The sequence below is a fragment of the Schistocerca gregaria genome, chromosome 2 (genome assembly GCF_023897955.1).
Source record: "Schistocerca gregaria isolate iqSchGreg1 chromosome 2, iqSchGreg1.2, whole genome shotgun sequence".
Classification (NCBI taxonomy): Eukaryota; Metazoa; Arthropoda; class Insecta; order Orthoptera; family Acrididae; genus Schistocerca; species Schistocerca gregaria.
The window spans coordinates 830,154,069-830,169,546 of record NC_064921.1 but is presented as its reverse complement, the minus strand read 5'-3'; the positions used below and the strand labels follow the sequence as shown (position 1 = coordinate 830,169,546).

Below are 15,478 nucleotides of genomic sequence, written 5' to 3'. Positions count from 1 at the left end.
AAATGTGATGATGATGACACACTCTTCTTCAGTAGAACTACCGAATACCTTCCAGTTCTTCCACCTCCATGATCTAGTGACTAACGCCAGTAGCCACTAGTTTCTCAAGTTCTATTAGAAATGGCCATCTCCTTGCCAGCAAAGCTCAGCGATGCAATGTCAGATGGATAACTGTTTCAGCAAACAAGCGGAAGGATTTACAGCCAGGCAAGCGAGGCCGCATTAAATGGAAAGCTTCTGAACATTCTGGGAACCTCGTTCCATCAGCAAAGAAGCGAAAACTTACTCGAAGAATTATTTCTGGAATTTATTCTCAGATGTAGAGAGGTGAATTTACCAGTGGCTTAATCAGGCTCCTTCCGACTTTATACCCCTCTTCATTCTCAATGTCCGAGCGCCCTTCATCGGTAGCTCTCTACCCCCTGCCCCTTTCCCTCCCTCCCTCACCGCTATACTCCCTCTTCTTGTCACGCAGCACTCCATTGTTTCCTCGTTAACACCCTGCTACCCTCCCACTTTCTGAACGCACCCTTTTCTGTCACGCTTTTCGTTCTTAACAACCCATCATCAGTCACGAACTTGTTATAGTTAAGTGGACATTTTTTGCATTATTAGTTTTTCATTTCATATGAGACGACAGCATCGTTAACTAGCTACTGGACGATGGAATTTTGACGTACGAGGAGGTGATTTGGAACCTATATTGAGTAGAATGGACGATTTTATTTCAGCTTTTCGCCCTATTTTCTTTTTAACTTTATACGTAATTTTCAACCATTCGTTTTTAATAAAAAAATTCCTTATTGGGATTCATAGTATTTACCCACAGATTAATCTACATTACAAATATCAATGCTAACTTAAGGTAGTTTGCTGGTGAATACCTGGAAAAATACTAAAAATGTTCATGAAGTTTACTCGGCTCCAATTAAAAAAAAAAAAAACATGAACTCCTAGTAGGTTGAAAACTGTAGGACAATACGAGTGTTTCTCGCTGAACAATATGATATAGAATTAATGGTATTAGTTTTCACGTTGACTTTATTACAATTTTTTGTGAAGATCAGTAAATAACATATTTAAATGTCCGTACTATGAATCTATGTACTGACTAACTATTTCATTTACATGCTTGAAACTGTATGTACACATTTACACACATTTACAATACATGGTTATCTAAAAAGTAACCTACAATAATATTGTTTCCTGCACAAGTTTTTATTGTAGAAATATTTACTTCTGATAATAAAAATTAAGGTTACTTTTTATAATTAGTCAGTATGTATTTTGCTTGCTATTGATAGAAGGTTTGTATATGTAGTCTGCTTTCTTCCAAATTGTGTCCTGAACCACCCCAAAGAATTTCAGACCTCTAACTGAAATAAATTTTTTGTGCATAAAGAACAGTGTCGAAAAATTTAAACCTTGAGAAATCCAATTCAGATTTGTATTCGATCTATGACTCACCTCCAGTGTTCCTAATACATTAGATTTGATTTACATGTTTGTCGTCTTCTCTCTTCCATTTCTTGTTTCTCCTTGTTATTCTGGCGTCTTTAGTTGCCTCAAGGACCCACTTTTCATATTTGATCACTCGTACAGAATCAAGGGCCAACAGTGATTGTCTCACATTAAAGACAGTTGTGTAGTACATGTTTCTCGAACAGCAGTCTAATGACAAAACTGATGTGTGAAAGCTGTGGGAACTTAGAATCTTTAAGTTGATTTTTAAACAACGTCCTGATGTCCACTTCAGTACTTTTAACCACCATTTTGTTCAAAAGAACACTGAACATCGATTTAAGATGAAAAACAAAAAATCGGATTTTTAAACGGTTCCACAGTCAAGTTAGTATTCAAGCTGAGGGGAAACATTACATTTGACTGCGTTCATAAAGACTGCTAATGCCTTCGGGGATGATATTTCTTTGTGGAGGAATGGTAGTAAAACTTCTCCCAAGAGTCCAACTGAGTAAAATTTCCCATTTACGCTTGAAGCTGTTTAAGGATCTTACATTCCACTCACAAATTTACAGAAGTAGTGGCAACAGTGTCCCTCAACAATAAGTTTTTAGATACTGTATTATGGACAACAGAGTTCCAATGGCTCTGAGCCCTATTGGAATTAACATCTATTGTCATGAGTCCGAACAACGGAGTCATTGAAACTTCCTGGCAGATTAAAACTGTGTGCCCGACCGAGACTCGAACTCGGGACCTTTGCCTTTCGCGGGCAAGTGCTCTACCATCTGAGCTACCGAAGCACGACTCACGCCCGGTACTCACAGCTTTACTTCTGCCAGTATCCGTCTCCTACCTTCCAAACTTTACAGAAGCTCTCCTGCGAACCTTGCAGAAGTGAAGCTGTGAGTACCGGGCGTGAGTCGTGCTTCGGTAGCTCAGATGGTAGAGCAGTTGCCCGCGAAAGGCAAAGGCCCCGAGTTCGAGTCTCGGTCGGGCAAACTGTTTTAATCTGCCAGGAAGTTTCATATCAGCGCACACTCCGCTGCAGAGTGCAAATCTCGTTCTGGCAACAGAGTCATTGTTTATGTAGGTTCAAAAACTGAAGGAAACATTCAGAAAACTATTTATGCAGTAATGTGTAGTTCAGAGGGAGCTGTTAGAAACTTGAGTTCCTAATCGTATACATTTCCAGAGGATGGGAAAACTTCTACGATTTTTGTTTGTAACCTGAGACTACCAATACATGCATTTCCTGCGCGGGAAGACTACTAAGAAACAAGTAGACTAGATTTAGATAAGATCTACTACATCTACGAGGGTTGCCCAAAACGTAAGGCACAACATTCTTTTTCTCAACCGAAAATAAAGCTACGAATGCGAAACGTTACCTACATACTACTTGAAGTCTGCTGAGTTAGTGTGCAAAGTTTCCGTCACTTCCGACAGATAGCGTAGCTGCAGGACAGTTTCAAAATTGTGTCTGTAGGTGAAGTACGTTACAAGCAACGTGCTTACTGCAGAAGAAAAACTGTGGGGAATATTCATCAACTCTTGTGCTAAGTCTATGGAGCATCTGCTGTCGACACAAATACTGTTAGTTGCTAGGCACGAGGGATGAAGTCATCAAAAGACAGTTCGGCGCAGCTCCACGATTTGCAGCGGGCGGAGAGACAATCCACGGCTGTCACAGGTGACGTGTTGCAGCGAGCTGATGCCATTCGCGAGGACAGACGCATTACGACTCGGCAGTTGGCGTTGCATCTGTCAATCAGCAATAGAAGTGTGGATGCAATTATCCGCACTCTTAGATATTTCAAAGGGGTGTGTAAGCTGGGTCCCGCGGTGTCTAACGGTGGATCACAAATCGCACAGAAAGAACATTTGATTTGTTGCAACGTTTATAGCTGAGGGGGAGGCCTTCTCGTCCCGGACTGTGAGAGGTGATGAAACCTGGATTCACCATTTTGAGCCCGACACAAAACGATAGTCGATGGAATGGCGCCTTTCCCACACACCACAGAAGAAAAAATCCAGAGCAACTGCTTCGGCTAGTAAGGTCATGATCGTTGTGTTCTGGGACTCTCAAAGTGTGGTTCTCATTCATGTGATGCCGAGAGGAGATGCCATTAATTGAGAAGCACATATCAAAATGTTAACAAAACCCAAGATGCACTTCCGGCGACTTCGGCGCCACAGCAACCCACGAGATGTTTTGCTGCAATACGATAACGCTCGGGCCCACATTAGGACTGCTGAGCACATCGCAAAACAAGGTTGGACAGTGTTACACCATCCTCCCTACAGGCCTGACCTAGCTCCCTCCGACTTACACTTGTTTGCGCCATTAAACGATGTCATTCCTGGAGGAAATTTTGGGGACGATAAGGAGATGATTGACGCAGTGAAACATTGGCTCCGTCACCAGGAGAAGGACTGGTACCGACAGGGCGTACACGCCCTTATTTCACGCTGTAGAAAGACCATAGACCGGGATGGACGTTACGTGGAAAAATAGGGTGTGTAGGTAAAACACCATTCTTTCGTGTGTGTAATTGTCATGGTCTTTTCTCGAGATGTAAGTAGGATGAAGCAGTACACTGGCTGACTCTTCTAGGAATGTACGCTGTCCGAACTTTAACAGTAAACTATACCGTGATGCAGAACGGCCCTCTTGCAGTGTTTGCCACTGTAGTTGACACGATCGCCGTTACTAACTAAACCTCTCACCAATCGCACTCCTCTTCTTATGCTCTTCTTTCTTTCGTTTATCAATTCTGTCTTTTATCCATCCTGTACTGTCTTGCCTGAGATTAGTTTTCTCCGGTCATTCCACTTTAAATCTCTCCGTACACATACTCTGATATTTTATGGAAGTAACTGCTTACAGTGAATTTTTTTGCTGTTATATATAAGCATACTGTGGCGAAACAAGCGCTGTAACATTTGAGACATAGGGAACTGAGCGACTGTGCCGGGGCTCACCCCAGTTCCCTGCTAATAGCGCCATATCACGTTGCTCTATAATTTAAGAATGAAATTAAAAATTAGAGAAGCTTTTCCAAGCTTTGTCAACATATGATTCAGTATACTAATGTTTAAACTGCCCAATCTCAGAATGATCAGATGAATATCTTCCTCTAAATACATCGTTTTAAGATAAAAAAAAACAAGTGGCGCGAAATAACAACTCTAGAAAGCCAAGAATTAGTCAGAATGAGCAAATGTATGTCAAAATCAACTGTTACAAGTTTCATCTTGATCGGAGCAATATTTTGGTCAAAATAGGTGTTTTCACAAAAACATTAAAGACGCTTATGATTACACTTAGAAATTTGAAAACTTGTATGAAGCTTCAGTTCGATAGAAAAACAGTAACTATGTGACTCCATTAAGCTACCTCTAATAGTTTTCGGGTAATTTACTGAAAACTAAATTTGGAACAAAATGTTCTTATTTGTAGTAGATTAAGTATCATTTATATTAATGATAGAAAGTTTTGATTACAGTACCCGACGAAACCCCTTAAACAACAGAGCTATAACAAGTTTCAAAACTTTGATGTAAATAATAATCAATACAATCTCTTAAAGTTGTATTTGAGAGGTCATGTTCTACTGTCAGTTCCGTTCTAAAAATTCTAGATGGCAAAGTTCATATGCAGGTGAGCTAAAACTTTTTAATTAAAGCCTACTTAACTCCATTCAAACAAAAGCTACGAAGATTCTAAATTAACCCAACAGTGTTGTAAAATGATAAGTGTCTGAGAAAGCGGCCATTTAGATGCTGCTACTGGTCCCCTACGCTCCTCGGAGTATGGGACCTCATCATCAGCACTTGATGACAGAGCGGACAATGGCAGGTGTTCTCTTCGGCCGTTCGCTGTGCCCATGCATAAATATGGTCTGAGGGGCAGTGACTTCACCACACTTCCCACCCAGCTATCAATCGCTCCGTGTCAGTCAAACGCCGGCTTACGCCCTGTGTCGGGTGACGCCACAGCGAGACATGCAACTAAACGCACGTTTTCGGTACAAATAGGAAGTGGACTCGTTAGGACTGTACACCGTCCTGGATCGCCTAGATTTCGCGGAAGTAACTGTTTGCGTGCCGCCCATAATGATACCAAAACCGCATGGCAAGGGGTGAGGTTATTTTCCATTCTAGTGGCGAGCAATCTACTTAGACTACTGGAGGTCAGGGCGAAAGACCATTTATTGAAAACTTACCGTAGAGGTCGCCTCTGAACTTCTCACAGTGCATTATTATTATTATTATTATTATTGTCAGGAATATTACTGTGTTGTGCATGTGAAATATTCTTAAATATAATTGAATCAGTTAGAACTCAAAACTTCTATTTATAATTACAGTTCCTGACGCTGCTGAGTGAACAGAGAGTAGAAACATTTCTTTCAGTGAATAAAAGACGAATGTGTACTTGCAGACTGGAAACTATGATCAGTACGTTCTCCATCGCTTACTGGCTGAACACAAATATAGTTTTCAGGAGTTCGTAAAAAACGGAGAAAACTATTTCTTATTGTTAACCCGTCACCCCACAATACAATAACGAGTGTTTCTACCTATGCATAAGCAGTTCATTACATTTGTTTACGGTGAAGTTTAACTGACATTCCCTGCACCAAACGTGGATCATCTCGTTTTAGCTACAATTTTCTAGCTTTGCACTATTTCAGTGTACAACATCGTCATCCCCCAAAAGCCTTATGGAACTACCGACATTGTCTACTAGATCATTTACATACATTGGGAAAATTAATGGACCTTTAACATTCATTTGGGATACTCCTGAAATTATTTTCAAGTGTGAAGGTTCCTCGGTGCTGAGAATGCCATGCTGTGTTCTGTTTGCTACAGACTCTTTATTCCAGTCACACAGCTGATATGATATTCTGCACGCTCTTATGTTGTTCAAAAGCCAGCAATACGAAACTGTATCGAACGCGTTCGAAAATGAAGGGATACATCATCTACCTGGGCGTCGGTACTTACTGCTTGTGGGTCTCGTGGACGAACAGTGCGTCGGTTTTTGAAACCATGCTGATCCCTACAGAGGAGATTTTCGGTTTGGTTTTTTTCACAGAATTGCAGTGAACAAGCCGTCGTGGATATTGAACATGTCACCAAATTTTACGGAAGAAAGAACCGTGGACATCGCCGCTGGTAGGTTGGCTTGCGTGATTCGGCGATATAGATGGCTGTACCGCAGCTGCAACCACAACGGAGAGACATCTGTTGACAGGCCAGACAAACCCGTGGTTCTTGAAGAAGGGAGGCTGAATTTTCAGTAGTTGTAGGGGCTGTAGTCTGGATGATTGCCTGATCTGACCTTGTAACACCAACCAAAAAAGCCTAGCTGTGCTGGTAAATCGAACGCTGAAAGCAAGGGAAAACTAAAGTAATTTTTCCCGACGGCATGCCGCTCTGTTGGGTTATTATTCCGAAGCTAAAATAGCCCCCCCATTCGGATCTCCAGGTGAGGACAAATCAGATGGATGTCGTCATCAGTAGAAACAAAACTGGCGTTCTACGGACCGGAGTGTGGAATGTTAGATCCATTACCAGCTAAGGTAGTTTAGAAAATTTGAAAAGGGGGATGCATAGATCAAAGTTACATATAATGCGAATTAGTGAAGTTCGGTGCAGGAGGAACAGGATTTCTGGTCAGGAGAATACAAGGTTATAAATACAAAATCAAATAGGGGTAATGTAGGATTAGGTTTAATAATGAATTAGAAAATTCACAGTAGTTCATATGACAACTATCTCCGCAGATCCTGGAGAGATGGAGGAAATGTATGAGAAAATAAAAGAAATTATTCAGACAGTTAAGAAAGACGAAAATTTCCTTGTGATTCGACAGTAGGAAAAGGAAGAGAAGAAAAAATTGTAGCTTAATACGGATTAGAGAACAGATTGCAAGCTGATGCAGCCTGGTAGAATTTTGTAGAATTTTCACAGAGCATAATTTAAGCTCCCTTTAAAAATCATGGACGAAAGAAGTGTACGTGGAAAAGATCCGCAGACACCTGAAATTTTAAGATTGACAATATACTGGTAAGACAGACATTTAGAAACTAGATGTTTAGGGGTGGGTGTGGATTCTGACCTCAATTTATTGGTTATGAATTGTGGATTAAATCTTAAGAAACTTAGGGAATTAAGGAGATGGGATCTGGATAAGGAGAAAGAGCTAGAGGCTGTTGAGAGTTCCAGAAAAAGCATGAGGGAACGACTGAAAAGAACAGGCGAAAGAAATACAGTAGAAGACGAACGGGTAGCTTTGAGAGACGAAATAGTGAAGGCAGCAGAAAATCCATAGGTTAAAAGACAAGGTCAAATAGAAATCCCTAGGAGAAAGACAGATGTCACCTATGGGGAAATTAAATAGGCCGTTGAAGATAAGAGAAAAAACTCTATGAATATCAAGAGCTCAGACAGAAAACCAGTCCTAAGCAAAGAAGGGAAAAGTGATAGGTGGAAGGGGTATATAGCAGGTCTATGCAAGGGAGATGAGGACAACATTATAGAAGTGGAGGAAGACGTAGTTAAAGATTAGATGGGAGATGTGATACTGCAAGATGAATTTGACAGAGCACTAAAAAACGTAGATCGAAACAAGGCCCCTGGTGTAGACGATATTCCATCAGAACTATTGATAGCCTTGGGAGAGCCAGCCATGACAAAACTCTTCCATTGGTGTGCACGATGAATGAGGCAGGCGAAATACCGTCAGACTTCAAGAAGAATCTAAGAATTAAAATTCCAAAGAAGCAGTTCCTGACATGTGTGAGTTCTACCGAACTATCAGTTTAATAGGTCATGACTGCAAGATACTAACATGCAGTCTTTACGCAAGAATGGAAAGACTGGTAGTAGCCGACCTTGGGGAAGATCAGTTTGGATTTCGGAGAAATGTAGGAAGACGCGAGGTAATATTGATGAGTTCTGTTAGAAAGAAAACCTGTGTTTGTAGCATTTGTAGACTTAGAGGAAGCTTTTCACAATGGTGACTGGGATACCCTCTTTGAAATGCTGAGGATAGCTGGGATAAAACACAGGAGCGAAAGACTATTTAGCTGGTACATAAATCAGACAGTAGTCATAAGAGTCGAGGGGCATGAAAGGGAAACACTGCTGGAGATGCTGTTGTAGCCTATGACCGATGTTATTTGATCTCTACGTTGAGCAAGCAGTAAAGAAAACCATAGAAAAATTAGGAGTAGGAACAGTTCAAGAAGAAGAAATAAATACTTTAAAGTTTGCCGGTGACGTAATTCTGTCAGAGACAGCAATGGACTTTGAAGACCAGTTGAACGGAATGGACGATGTTTTGAAAGGAGGATATATGTAAGATAAACATCAATACAAGCAAAGCAAGGATAGTGGAATGTATTCGAATGATATCAGATGGTGCTGAGGGAATTAGATTAGGAAACGAGACACTTTGCCGATGACGTAATTGTGTCAGAGACAGCAATGGACTTGGAAGACCAGTTGAACGGAATGGACGATGTTTTGAAAGGAGGATATATGTAAGATAAACATCAATACAAGCAAAGCAAGGATAGTGGAATGTATTCGAATGATATCAGATGGTGCTGAGGGAATTAGATTAGGAAACGAGACACTTTGCCGATGACGTAATTGTGTCAGAGACAGCAATGGACTTGGAAGACCAGTTGAACGGAATGGACGATGTTTTGAAAGGGGGATATATGTAAGATAAACATCAATAGAAGCAAAACAAGGATAATGGAATGTATTCGAATGATATCAGGTAGTGCTGAGGGGATTAGATTAGGAAACGAGACACTGAAGTTAGTAGATGAAATTTCTTATTTGGGCAGCGAAATATCTGATGGTAACCGAAGTAGTGACGATATTAAATGTAAATTGCCAATGGCAAGAAAAGCGTTACTGAAAAACAGAAATTTGTTAACATCGAATATCGATTTAAGTATTCGGAACTTTTGCTGTAAGTATTTCTTTGGAGTGTAACAATGTATGGAAGTGGAATATGAACGACAAACGGTTTAGACGAGAAGAGAAGCTTTTGAAATGTGGTGCTACAGAAGAATGCCGGAGATAAGATGGGTAGATCATGTAACCAACGAGGAGGTACTAAAGGGACTGTAGAGAAAGCAAATGTGTGGCGTAACTTGACTAGAAGAAGGGATCGGTTGCTGGCACACATTCGAAGACATCAATTGATCACGAAGTTAGTATTGGAGAGAAGCCGGTCGGAGTGGCCGAGCGGTTCTATACGCTACATTCTGGAACCGAGTGACCGCTACGGTAGCAGGTTCGAATCATGCCACGGGCATGGATGTGTGTGATGTCCTTAGGTTGGTTAAGTTTAATTAGTTCTAAGTTCTAGGCGACTGATGTCCTCAGTAGTTAAGTCGCATAGTGCTCAGAGCCATTTGAACCATTGGAGAGAAATGTAGAGGCTGAAAAACGAAGAGGGAGAACAAGAGACGAATACATTAAGCTGATATGGAAGGATGTTGGTTGCAGCAATTATTCGGAGATGAAGAGGCTTGCACAGAACAGAGCAGCGCGGAAAGCGACATCAAACCCGTCTTCGAACTGAAGACCACAACAATATCAACAACTATAATCCATTTCGGCCCAATCGCACCGCATCAGATCTAAAATACGGAGAGTTTGGTGACTGTCACCTGCATCAGTCTTCATGTTTTGGGACTGAAGAGGACGTGATTCGGTTCAAATTGGCCGTAGCAGTAAAAGTAGTGACACTGACTGCACTTTGTTCATACAATTAAAAAAAAACAACAATGAGACAACTGTCTGTCACTGCTGCCTTTCTCTGTATCTGCTACATTACTAGACCCAGTAATCGCAGACACAGAATGTTAGTTAACACACAGATAATATTTCTGAGGGTATTTTCGTTCTGTCGTTGCAACTACGAGAAAATGCGTGCTTTTTTTCACCAGACGCGTTTCGTTTTATCGAGTAAAGCATCATCACTGGTCTGTAACTAAAGTTATTTACAATTTGATTTGTTTTTATGATCCGCAACTAAGCGAAACGTGTCTGATGAAAAAAAAAAAAAACACGCATTTTCTTGTAGTTGCAACGATAGAACGAGATTACTCTCAGGAATTGTAAAGAAACTACGGCCACACAAATGACAGATCAAATGTTCTTATTAATAACACACGTACTGATTACAAACTAGTTGATGGATGTAATGGAAGACCTCCAATAGATTCAAGCTGAATCAAATCGTCCGGCAATGACATATTTATTGTCTTTGTATCTTCTTTTTGTTTTGGTCAGTCTACTTCAAAGGTCCAATCTACCTGGCAGACTAAAACTGTGTGTTGCACTGGAATTCGAACCTGGAACCCTCACCTTTCGCGGACAAACGCTCTAGTGACTGGGCTGTTTAAGCAAGAATCACGCCCCCCCCCCTCCCCCCGCACACACACACACACACACACACACACACACACACACACACACACACACACTTACATTTGTACGCTGCCAGTACATCTTCTTCCAAAACTCCCTGCCGCCTAAGTTACTTGCAGATTTAACACACGTAACCTGAGGATGTGTCGACAAGGCTACGAAACCCGTCGTTAAATAAACTATTTACAAGAGCAGCCAAGCGGCTATAATTCAAGATGTCTACTTTAAAAATGTCACGTGCCAGGAAGATGAAGAAATGGTTCAACACCGACAGACTGCTGTTTCGAATGCGATTTCGTCAAAATGCACTTTTCGAAATATTTTTCAATGCATTTGATAACCAGATTCTGTGGTAATATAGATAATTAACAGGTGAACGAAACATATTGGTTATAATGGTGGTTACATCATAGAAATCGTGTGGCTATAATCGTAATAGTGTTACAGAAGTTAAACGTTGTGTTGCAGCAATGAGAGCTTCTGTTCTATAGACGACTACGGAAGTTAGCCAGACTCGGTACACAGCAGATTCGAGAGCAATCCGACAACTGAACAATACAAAGTGTACCAGAATCAGCGGAACAAAGCGAAACAATACGTGCGGAACGCCAAAATCGGGTATGCCGGCTCTCTTGTATGCAGCGAGACGAATCCCGCGGCCCCGAAGAAGAAACTCATTAGCTTCAGACTGGTAGAAGCAAAAGTCTGATGCGCTCTTTCAAGCCTCTGCAGAAGAACAGGATCACTTTTTTTATACAACGGTCAGTCCTCAAGTTGCGATAAATAATCAGGTGTAAGACAACACTTCTCGACAGACACGTTTTTTTTTTAAACACATTATATTAATCAATAATGAGTATCATTTTTGTTGCTGATACTATAGTGTGTTAGTGTTTTTTTTAACGTGCCGTCGACAACGAGGTCATTAGAGACGGAGCACAAGCTCGGGTTAGGGAACGATGGGAAAGGAAATCGACCGTGCCCTTTCAAAGGAACCATCCCGCCATTTGCCTGAAACGATTTAGGGAAGTCACGGAAAACCTAAATCAGAATGGCTGGAGACGGGATTGAACCGTCGTCCTCCCGAATGCGAGTCCAGTGTGCTAACCACTGCACCACCTCGCTCGGTGCTGATACTATAATTCGAGATTACACAGACATCTTCAAGCTCTTGCTAGTGATACACTAGTGGAACCCAGTATGATACAGGCGTATAGTGTTACCAAAAATATTTGCCAGCATTTTACGGGCCAGCTAATTAGGATTCGGAGAGGAAAGTTGGGTTCGGTTGCGACTGAGTGCATATGGTGCACTAATAGACTTTTTGTACAAGCCATACCTCGCGAAAAGAACTTCACAATTTAGATCCGCAAACGATTTAAAATTAACTCATAAAAGCTAAAAATTAAACTTTACTTTGAGGAGGTGATGGTTTTCAGACAGTAAAAACTGTTGAAGAATAATGCTCGCAGACAGCTGTGTTAATTAATTTATTACACATCGTGTTTGAGTTATAAACAGATATTCTTCAGCTATGTTGTGACATCGCAATCAGATGAATGACTAGCCATTACTACTATGAAGCATCATGTCAGTAACAAACATCTCAGTTCGACTATAAATCAGGAGCATATAAGGCATACAGCAGATGCGTGGCGGAGGAAATGGGAATACTGCTTTGCCATGTGTTTCGCCAAAGATTTACTATACACGGTACGTACTCGTGATTTTTATGCTTGACAGTAGTTATATGTACTCACTCGTCTCATTATGATGTCACAAGATCTGTTTATGACTGAAGCTGGTTTTGCAATAATCTGATTCATATATCATCTTGATTTTTTAATTACACATTGAACAACTCGTTTTTCTGGTGCTAGAGTACCACAGGTTAGAAGAGAGTCCTACGGCAACAAGGTGAAGTTTTCAAGCACGATTTAATGTTCCGAAAGGACCCGATGCGAAAACCAGTCGTACGCTCTTCGCAAAATTTCAACGAACAGGCAGCGTAACTGATGATCTAGTGGGGCATGTTGGCCGCAAGCAAACCGCAGTTACGCCTGAAAGTATCGCCACAGTTTCTGCAATTATTCAGCGAAATCCAATGTCATCTGTCCTTAGAATTGCATCTGAGACTGGTTTGAAGCGTTCCAGCACGCAGATAATACTGAGAAAGAGCCTACACATGTTTCCATTCAAAATTCAAACGCACCAGGCCATACCCGCACGAGCTGTGCAACAAAGGGTTGCCTTTGCTAACCAGACGTTCACAATGATTGATAGTGAAGGATTTGATGTTGGCTGATTCTGGTTTACAGATGAAGCACACTTCCACCTGAATGTATACGTGAATATCTGGCGATTTTGAGGTTCCGAAAAGCCATATTGGTGTGAAGCGAAACCCCTGTATTCTCCTAAAGTTACTGTGTGGGTTGCAGTATGCAGGAGAGGCATTATTGGCCCTTATTTCATTCGAGAAACGGTCACTGGTGCACTTTACGTTGCAATTTTGGAACAATTTGTCGCCACACAGCAAGCGTTAGAGGATCGACCAGGTACTGAATGGTTTATGCAAGATGGAGCCCGACCACATCGGACCGAACAAGTGTTTCGCTTTCTTGAGGAATGCTTCGGGAATCGATTCATTGCTTTGAAATATCCCAAATTTACTGGTGCAGGCATGGATTGGCCTCCATGTTCGCCGGATTTGACTCCCTGTGACTTTTTTTGTGGGGCACGGTGAAAGACATGGTCTACCCGAAGCATCCCGCCACGCTGGACGAGCTTGAGTCGGCGATCTCTGTGGCATGTGAATCCATTTCGGTTGAGACACTACGAAATGTGATGGCGAATTTCATTCTTCGCTTGCGCCTCCTCTGTAGTGCCAATGGTGAACATTTGGAAAACATTGTGATGTGATTGTTTGCAAAGATTGTTTTCATACGATTATTTCACTTATGTATGCTGATATGAGCTGTACAGCGTACAGCGCCATCCGTTAGCAGCTTTTGTAACTATTAATTCAAACTGCTGTATAAACTTCTTACAGCTTTCACAATAAACATACAGTTTACTGCATTCCTCTATCGATCTTTGTTTTCAAGATATTTAATTTTGAAATCAGGGAGTCCTTTTCTGAACACCCTGTACTTCTAACTTTGGTTTATGCCGTACAACTCCTTCTCGGTGTTGCGCCTTTTTCTGTCAGTGTTAATTAATTTGCTAAGAATCAGTGTTTCTGAAAAATAAATGTCCGTAGTAATTAACAAAATAATGGCGGGTATAACAAAGAACTGTTCCCTTCCGCTTTATGTAACTGAGTACAGTTCACTAACTGTGGTGACACAGAATTTGGGCTATATTCTTACACCACTGTGGATTTTACCCCCTCCACGATATATGCACTGAAGAGCCAAAGAAACTGGTAACACTGCCTAATATCATGCAGGGCCTCCTGGAACACGCAGAAGTGCCTCAGCTGGACGTGGCATGGACTACACTGATGTCTGAAATAGTGCTGGAGGTAATTGACACCATGAATCCTGCAAGGTTGTCCATAAATAGGTAAGAGTGCGAGGGGGTGGAGATCTCTTCTGAACAACACGTTGCAAGGCATCCCAGATAAGCTGAATAATATTCATGTCTGGGAAGTTGGTGGCCAGCGGAAGTGTTTAAGCTCAGAAGAGTGTTCCTGGAGCCACTCTGTAGCAAATCTGGACGTGTTGGGTGTCGGATTGTCCCGCTGGAATTGCCAAAATCCATAGGAATGCATAATGGACATGAATGCAAGCAGGTTATCAGACAGGATGCTTCTGTGTGTGTCACCTGTAACAGTCATATCTCGACATATCAGGGGTCTCATAGCACTCCAACTGCGCACGCCACACACCATTACACAGCCTCCACCAGCTTGAAGAATCCCCTGTTGACAAGCTGCGTCCATAATATCATAAGGTTGTCTCCATACCAGCACACGTTCATCCGATAGATACAATTTGGAAAGAGACTCGTCCGAAAGGGCAACATGTTTCTAGTCATCAAAAATCCAATGTCATTTCTGAAGGGAGCGGACGAGGCGTAAAGCTTTTTTGTCGTGCAGTTATCAAGGGTAAACGAGAGGGCCTTCGGTGATGTTTCGTTGAATGGTTCTCACCTAAGACTTGTTGGGGGCCCAGCACTTAAATCTGAAGCAATTTGCGGAAGGGTTGCACTTCTGTCACACTGAAAGATTTTCTTCAGTCGTCATTGGTCCTGTTCTTGCAGAATCTTTTTCTGCCCGTAGCGATGTCGGAGATTTGATGTTTTACCAGATTCCTGATGATCACGGTACACTCATGAAATGGTCGTACGGGAGAATCCTCACGTCATCGCACCTCGGAGATGCTGTGACTCGTCACTCGTGTGTCGAATAAAACACCGCGTTTAAACTTACTTAAATCTTGACAAACTGCCATTCTAGCGGCTGTAACCGTTATAACAAGTGCGCCAGGCACTAGCCGGTTTATATAGGCGTTGTCGACCGCAGCGCCGTACTCCACCTGTT

General features: G+C 41.7%; 2 non-coding genes across 2 annotated transcripts; one reads left to right on the top strand and one right to left on the bottom strand.

Moving 5' to 3' along the window:
- Positions 1-2,390: 2,390 nt before the first annotated feature.
- Trnas-cga (transfer RNA serine (anticodon CGA)) lies at positions 2,391-2,465 on the top strand. The gene has a single exon. It is a non-coding gene; the product is annotated as a tRNA-Ser (tRNA).
- Positions 2,466-11,987: 9,522 nt separating this feature from the next.
- Positions 11,988-12,060, bottom strand: Trnaa-cgc (transfer RNA alanine (anticodon CGC)). The gene has a single exon. It is a non-coding gene; the product is annotated as a tRNA-Ala (tRNA).
- Positions 12,061-15,478: the final 3,418 nt, after the last annotated feature.